Below are 8,797 nucleotides of genomic sequence, written 5' to 3' on the forward strand. Positions count from 1 at the left end.
GAGGGCCAGGAGCCAGGGGTGCAGAGGGCCAGGAGCCAGGGGTGCGGAGGGCCAGGAGCCAGGGGTGCAGAGGGCCAGGCCAAGGGTGCAAAGGGCCAGGCGCCAGGGGTGCAGAGGGCTAGGCCAGGGGTGAAGAGGGCCAGGCACCAGGGGTGCGGAGGGCCAGGCCAAGGGTGCAGGAAACAGGGTCTGCTTCCCTAGCGGGGCCCAGTCACGTTCCCCAAACGCGCTCCAGTCTTTTCCAAGGCTGTTCTTGTCACACTGGAATGAAATCTGTCCGAGTAGAATTATTCTATAAAAAGCCCCACAGTCTTGCTCAAGTTAAAATTTAGAGTCATCTTTGCTGACAGTTGTAACGTGGCGAACAACGAAGACTCGACTTTTGCCGTAATCAGCAGTTTCCGCTGCACCGAGAGCGGGGACGTCCCCGGTGGGAAGCCAGAGCGAGCGGTGGCCGCCAGAGGGCGCCCGCGCCCAGGGAGCGAGCGCGCCTGGGGCTGCGGCGGGGAACCCAGGCTCAGCTCCGCCGGTCCGCAGCATCTAGGATTCACTTTGGGCGCGTTACAGTTCCGCGTGTCCAAGGCACACTGTGTCGGTATTATTGCGGAAGCTCAGAGAGCCCCAAGCACGGACGCTTGCTGCCTCTCACCCCTACTTGGGCGCTAAATCTTCCCACGGTCACAACTCTCCCTAGCCAGACCCACGCGACCACACAGGAAACCGGCAGCTCATTCCCAGCCTGGCCGCGGGGCCCAGGGCGCAGGTGCAGGAAAGCTGAGGCTCATTTGCGACTTAATCATGCTCTCGCCTGCTGGTGCCCGCTACGAATTCAGACAGCTAAATTCTAAGGTTCATTTGCAGGAATGAGAAACAGGGTGTGGGGGGGCCCAGTCTGGGGCCAAGGAGATAAGGCTGGAATTTGCTAAGGGACATTCTGTTTTTACAGAGGACACCTGCTTCTCAGTTACAAGTCTTTATGTGGATGAGATCTTTTGGTGACTCTTGTTTTTGTTATTGTTTTGGTACCACGAATCCAGCTCAGGGGCTGCTGCTCAGTCCTCTATTAATCTGTAGCAGTTTCTGCGATATATCATGAAAGGATCTCACACTGGTAATACTGCTTTTGTGTGTGTGTGTGTGTGTGTGGTACCGGGGACTGAACTCAGGACCCTACACTTTCCAGGCAAGCGCCTATTCCACTGAGCTATCTCCCCAGGCTGGCTGTTGCTGTTTTACATTGTCCTAGAAGAGTAGTTGTTGGGGTTTCCCCTGCCCAGTCCTCCCTTGCAGTTGCCACTGACCTTAGAAGTACCACTCCCGTGCACCTGCCTCCCCCTGCATAGCATTCTGCCTCTGGGAAAGGCTAAGTCCCATCACAAGGCGTTCCTAGTTTTCTGAACTGTCAATGCCCCAGTAGCCTGTTTTACCTGGAATAATTATGTATGGAAGTCCAGTAAGTTTCATGCACATATGCACTGAAGTACAACATTGTGTGTAGTGAACTCTTCCATGCTCCCCCACGTCCCTGCAGCCTTCTCCCCCAGCTGTGTGGGTGCTGAAGCTTCTCCAAGCTCCTTCCACATGGCTTGTCCCTTGAGCCAGGCCACACCTTGCAGGCAGAGCCTGAAGTCTCCAGTAGCGTGGATCTGTCTGCAGGAATCTTAAAGCATGGCTGTCTTGACTCCAAGTGGGGCCAACTCTGATACAATTTAAGATCTGGAGCAGCTCCAGAGATTTGGGTAAGTGCAAAAATTTGTCTAAAACTGTGCCTTCTGTCTTCTTCATGCCCTCTGCTTTACGTGTTTTTCCTGGCCCTTAGTAAGTCCCTTGCTCATGAATTCATGCTTCTGGAAGAGATAGCTAAAATGAAGTACCAAGAGATCGGGGTCGTGTTGAGAACATAATGCCAGGATACTGCTCTAGGTTAAGTCACCAGCCACGTAGATGACAAAATTCTGTCACAGGTGGGGTGCAGAGCTCATGGCACTGTTTCATTATAATTGGTTAAAACTTTCAGTGGTGGTGAAGTAGGATGAAGGTGGGTTAAATTACTCAACCCAAAGTGACATTGAGGTCAACTTGCTGAACTGCTGAAAAATGACCTTAATGATGGTCTTCGCAAGTGCTCAAGCTAAGATGAAGTTCCAGCATCCCTTATACATTTAGTCCTCATCCTTGGGGAACTTTGGACACGGAGACACACAGAAGAAAGGTGTGATGAAGAATCAAGAAACATCCTGCTACCAGGAGCCACAGGGATCATGGAATGGATTGCTTTTCACAGCCCTCTGAACAAACCATATGCACACTGAGGTTTGGGACTTCCTGCCTCTAGAACCATGAGACTGATTCCTAGTGGTCGAAGCTGCCAGTGTGTGTTCTGGGCTACGGAGGCACAGAATCAGATGCTGATGGGAGTTATGGCCTGTGCAGCTGCCCTGGGCCTTTGAGAGGTACAGAGTAATGAGAACTACAAATGCTGGACTTTGCTCCTGGGGAACTGAAGAGAGCCAAGGACAGATATCAGATATGCTGAGAAATTTGGAAGACGCTTCGACGGCTTTGGGGTGGATCTGGGTCAATTCCGAGAGTAGCAGAGCTACAGAGAGGTCGGGTTTCTGTCCTCACTCTCTTGCCTCTGCAACAGCCTTCTCCTTGGGCAGGGAGGGATGGAGCTGGAGATCCACAAGCAGAACACCTGAGGAGATGCCATAGAGAAACTGGCAACCTGGGAAGCCCTGAGAGTGGGGCCTGCAGAAGAGCTCACATCCGCCCTCTGGAGGGCAGAGGTCCTTTGCCTAAGGGTTGCAACCAAGTGCACAAATGAAAGTGTAGAACACAAACAAGAATATGTGGCTTGCATCTTCTTCTAGACCTTAACTCCAAGATGTTTAGAAGCCCTTACGGTTCCTCCCTGACTTTCACTCCATGAGATTTGCGCACACAGACAAGCTACTTCATGAATTTGCACCTCGGTCTTCCTATCTGACAAAAAGTGGTTAACAGTATTTGCTATATGACATGCAGTGGAAAAACTACTTCACCAAAAGGGTGCTTGGTTATTATAATCTCCTAGATCCTTCCTACCTCCCCAAGTCCCTAGTTCTAATAAAGGCTAAGACTTTACTACCTAGTAAAGAGCCCTGCTGAAAGGTAGCCAGGCAGGGGCGTTCAGCAGAGCTTTCATTCCTTTTATCTTCTTTTTATCCATTGAGAGGGAGATGAAGTCAACAGCTGTTGAAACAAACAAGCTCACTTAGTGAGCTGAATAATATCAAACTATTGCTGAAATGAAAAGAGCAGCTGGCTCCCCACCGAGGCGCATTGTCACACCCACCCTCACATTTGGGACCATTAGGAATTTACATGGGGTGAACAGCCCTGGAAAACTATATTTACTTTTCCATAAATCATCAGAAAAGTGCTAGCATCCTCTCAGTGAGCTGCAAGGAGAAAAAAAGCATACACACAGCAGCAGCAGCAGCAGATGTGTATTTTTCATGTGAATGCGAGAGAGACTGCTGGAAATAAATTTAAGCTTTCCTGAGACAAAGAAGTGGCGGGCACTGAAAGGAAGATAGATGCTTAGAGGAAGATGGGGAAGTGGAGCAGAGAAAAATATGATCTGCCTAAAAGCATCAATTAGCTCAAATGTTTCAGCTAGACCTAATTACCTCTGGGCCTGCTAAGAGACCTACCTCCAAGCATGAACATTTCAAACCCAAGACTATCTAAGCGAACACCTATAAATGTTATTAAATTTGTGTCTGATTCCAAAAATACCATGCAGAATATTTATAAGATATGAATATGAAGAGAAATCTATAACCTCATCATCTGAAGAAAATTAACTCAAATGACATAACAAGGTTTTTCCTTTTAATATATTTCCTTGACATTTCAGTAGAGAGAATATTCGAAAGTACATACGGTTTTAAATCTTGCTTTTCTTATCTTGTGTTATCTTATTTTTGTTTGTTTATTTTGCAATACTAAGGACTGAACTCTGAGTCTTTGTGGGGAGCTTTGTCCCCACCCATTTATGTATTTATTTACTTATTTACTTATAAGATAAAGTCCTTTGAGACAGGGTTGGCTAAGTCACCGAGTCTAGGTTCGTCCTTGTGCTCCTCCTGCGTAGGACATCCTGAGCACTGTGATTACAGCATGTGCCACCATATCTGGCTCTGTGAATTGTATTTAATGACTGTTGATAATTGCTAATAATTTCCTTAAGAATGAAATTTAGTTTTATTTTTAAGTGTTTTACAAATACCAAGTACTAGTTTGTGATGTGTGAGGTGAGAAGTGTAGCTGTGCTACATCTGACTCTAGACAGCGCAAGGGGCCACGAGCTGTATTTAAAAAAACTTCACTGAGGCCTATTTCTTTATTTGAGACCTAGTTACCTTCTCCCTAGCAATGCTGCCCACACTTGCATGCACAGAAACACCAGTCTCACAAAATAAATGGCTGTTGGGCGTAGCAATCCGATCAGACTAGAATAGTTCTGCTTACACTTAGAGCTGGGAGACAACCAAGAAATCCACCAGGCCCTAAGCTAAATCACATATTAAGAAGAGTAATACTTTCCACCCAGCCCTTACCTTATTTTGTACCCTAGTATTTGTTTGCACTTGGCCTGGGAAGTGCAAGTTCTATCAGTAGGTCTGATACAAGAGGAGTAGTCACGTATTCACAGAAAACATAGTTAGTGTGTAGCTGCCTGCTGAGGTTTCTGTCTAGCTGGACCCCTAAAGGCTCCTGCAGCTGGCAATGGGTTTTTCTTTTTCTTTTTTTTTTTAATGTTATGATATTTTTAATTTTTTCCATAATTTTATTGAGAAGCAAATAGCAATGAGACAGTTTCAAACCAAATTGGTAGGACAGTTTCAATAATTAACACATTGCATACATTCTTCCTAGTGGTTAATTGCTGTACAAGATGCGGACTTGATATCTTATTTACAAACATCATTAGAACAAATCCCTCTATTCATTAAGAGAATGCAACTGTATATCTATCCTAACCGATTTGAATGCACAGATACAAAATGGACATTCATCTGTGTCCCTTTTTTTGTTAAGTTCCATCATTTAAATATTATAGGTGTGTAAACTCAGCAAAATATTCTAAAAGAGTTCAGAGGTCCACATTAGTATTGGGTCTTCCACTTCACTGGCAATGTCAGAAATTGTTGACCTGAGTCCCCTACAGCTCAACATAACACCATGGCTTTACTTATTATACTTCGTTTTTATATTTTTCTACTGGATGGTTAAGACCAAGGTAAAGCAGGACCTATGGAACAAGAGTTGTAGCTTTTGGGTCTGATAAGGTCAGTGAAATCCCCTCAGGATTTATCCTGAGATCCTGTACCTCAGATTGTAGAACCTTTGTCAGTGTCAGCCATGTGGATGAGTCATGGCCATTGCTTGGCCAATGTGCTCTCTGTGAAAGCCTGAGAGAATGTTTTCACTCCATGTGACTCTCCTTAGGCACACTCTACATCATCGATCACTTTCCTCTTTGGCCCCATAATTTCCTTGGTCAGAAAATTTTCAACCATGATCTCACAGGGAAATTGTGATTTGGGAGGTAAAACTGGGACAGAGGAGCTGGGTCTCTGGGTGGGTGGCCAGGAGGTCTCACTCCTCCCCCTCCCTCAGTCCCTCCACTTCCCACCACCAGGTCGGGGGCTGTTCCCCCTCTACATTGCCATCCCACCTTGGAGCCAGCTGACTGTGGCCTGAAACCTCTACAAACTGTGAGCAAAGTCAACTTTTCCTCCTTCATGTTGCGGGTGTGGGGTGTTTGGGTTCAGTGCTGAGAAAATAACCAAGACACTATCTCACCGCCTATCACATGTCACATATATTAAAATAAGTCAAATACAACACAGGAATTTTCTGTAAAGCTCTCCAGTTCACCTCATGATTCCACTTCGGTGTTTAAAAGACATATGTAATTTTCACCCTGACCTAAGTCATTGATTTATCAGCAAGTTCAAAGGAAGTTTATAAATACTAGGTTTTACGTGGGTAGGTATAGCTAATATATGAAAAAAATACTCAGCACAACTATACTATGCCGCTTAAGCACAATTTTTCATACTGTGTACTTGGGCACACCTGCACATTGTTTCTTAATTTCTTTTCCTATGTAATAATAGCTCAGCTACACAGTTGAGGATCAAAATTGTGTCAGCCAGCAGCTATACACATATAAATTTGGAAAAAATTTCATTGTAATTTTTTTTTTTTTTTTTTTTTTTTTTGCATAACTGGGGATTGAACTCACACCCTTTTGCTTGCCAGGGAAGCACTTATTCTACTGAGCCATCTCCCCAGCCCTTGTATCATTGTGATTTGAACTTGGATAAGACAGATGAGAGAACGGTGAGTTCAGTGCACACCCAAGATAGGCAACTTGCTGCGCGGTGTGAGCTAAGGGGCAGCTCCTCCTGCCATTGCAGGGGCGTGGCACCTTGGGCACAGCTGCACCTCAGCTTGCAGCCCTTGGGATCAGGTGTGCCAAGGGCCTGCTGGAACTGAGGAGGAATAGGGGAAAAGTGAGTCTTCGCCTTTGTCCAGGCTTCAGCAGAGAGCACAGGTGCAGGGATTGCGCTCCTGTCAGCAGGCAAGGAACCAAGGGACAAGTGACCATTGCGGAGCCTAGAGATGAATACAAGACAATGACCTGCAGCCAAGAGATTGGCTTTCTAAGAGGAAGGGCCCTGGGAGAATGGCAACATGGGTCTCACACAAGGTACTAATATCTTAATCCCTAAAAGTGAAAAATATGAATGAGTAGGTGGAAGATTTTATGTATGTGCAGCAAATAGAAGAATCCAAGGAGCCGAGGGCACTCCCTGGTTCTATGGCAGGGGCTGCTACAACCAATCACAGGACCCTGCACTTTTTACTGCCTTCCATCCCTCAAGCCATCAAAGTGAGCCTCAGTGATGGGACACAAATAGGATGAGTATTCAAAGAGGAAGAGCAGGTGGAAGAGTTGGAACACACACCTAGGAAAATGAAACTGCTGGGGAAAATGAAGAAAACCTAGAACAAAAAATAAGTTACATAAAGGTATCCAAATGCAATCTTACCAAAGACAGAGAGAGAGAGAGAGAGAGAGAGAGAGAGAGAGAGAGAGAGAGAGAGAGGAAAATATGGGCCTCTCTGGACATATGTCTGAAAATCTAAAGTAAATGAATAAATTTCTAATAAAGTATTTATTGCCAATTAAGAAAGGGGAAATTTGTACAGACCAGGGCAATATAAAAGATATTAACAGTGATTAGGACATATTATTGACAAAAGATTCAGAAAATGATAAAATACTTAGGAATAGACTTACACAGATCTTAAATAGCACAAGATCTATGTGATTTTCAACACTCGGTGTACATTAAAATGGTATCTTGGGGCAAGTGAAAAATCCTAATATCCAGCTGCACCAGAACAAAACAAGTTCAAATTACTGGGTTTGAACATGGAATCAACAGTTTTTAGGTCTTATAAATAATTTCAATGTGTAATTGAGCTCAGGGGTCACTGGTCTATGGGAAGAAAATAATAAAATTATTTTGAAGAATTACTAAAATACATGAACAAAAATTTGAAAGGAACATGTAATCTTTGATGAAAAAGTTTAATTTCATGCTATTGTTCACTCTTCTGAGTTAATGTGCAAGTTTAACATGACTCCAAAAAGAAACTCAACTAATTATTTTTAAATGGAGATTCTTCTTATACCAAAATAATTAGCATTATAAAAAATAGCTAAGGGGGGCCAGTGAGATGGCTCAGTGGAATAAGAGCTTCCCTGGTAAGCTCAAGGGCCTGAGTTCAATCCCCACTTCTGCAAAAAAAAAAAAGCTAAGAAAAAGACAAAGCTGATTTTAAGGTACTATAAAAATGAATAATTTAATACTGTATAAGATAGTACCAATAGATGGTTGGAGAAAAATAGATAATCTAGTCTATATGAGAAGTAGTAGATGACCTTGAGGTATTTCAAACACAAGGAAAAATGATGAATGATATAATGTAATGTAATGCTGATACAACTAGATGTATATCAGGAAGGAAACAAAAATAGGTCTCTATTAATACTCAACATCTTAAACCTGAAATTGTTTGCAACTTAAGTACAGGAGGAAATAATGATGGTATGTCAGTGCACATACCTAGGCTTTCTAGGAAATTTGGTAGTAAACTTCCAGTGAAGAGTAAGGATGAGTGGGACCTTGATCTCAGCCAGGACAGTTCTATAACTTCCTGTCTCTAGTATTCCTGGCAATTGCCTCAGTTCTCCCTCTTCTCTTTCTAAAACACATTAGACTAGCTCCAGCAGCCTCCTACTCCATTGACTTCAAAAGTCCTTACCACTTAATCTGCTCTTCTACCAAGGGCTCTGGGTACACAAGAAGGTCACTGAAATCATCCTTCACTCCTTCCTGTGGCATTTTTTCACAGACCCCTCACCATGCCCAGCATCATCACAGCACAGTGACCAAGATCAGTCCACCTCTATCCTCAAGTTCTGGTTTCTTGGTGTCTAGAATAAAAACTTGTTACTTTGCCTTTTACTTTATTTCATACAAATACTCTTTTTTTCAATCTAAAGAAAATTATTTGATGTCTTAAGCTGTTTAACTAGTCTAGAAATTAATTCTGTTAATTTAGAAAAATCTCTGGGGCCAGGGAGATAGCTCAGTAGAATAAATTCTTCCCTGGCAAGCACAAGGGCCTGAGTTCAATCCCTGGTTCCGCCAAAAAAGAAAAAAAA

General features: G+C 43.9%; 1 pseudogene; it reads left to right on the forward strand.

Moving 5' to 3' along the window:
- The window catches only part of LOC101569803, a 53,874-nt pseudogene that overhangs the window by 15,544 nt on the left and 29,533 nt on the right, over nucleotides 1-8,797 (forward strand).

This window comes from Octodon degus, unplaced genomic scaffold (genome assembly GCF_000260255.1).
Source record: "Octodon degus isolate 3935 unplaced genomic scaffold, OctDeg1.0 scaffold00014, whole genome shotgun sequence".
In the NCBI taxonomy this organism is placed as follows: Eukaryota; Metazoa; Chordata; class Mammalia; order Rodentia; family Octodontidae; genus Octodon; species Octodon degus.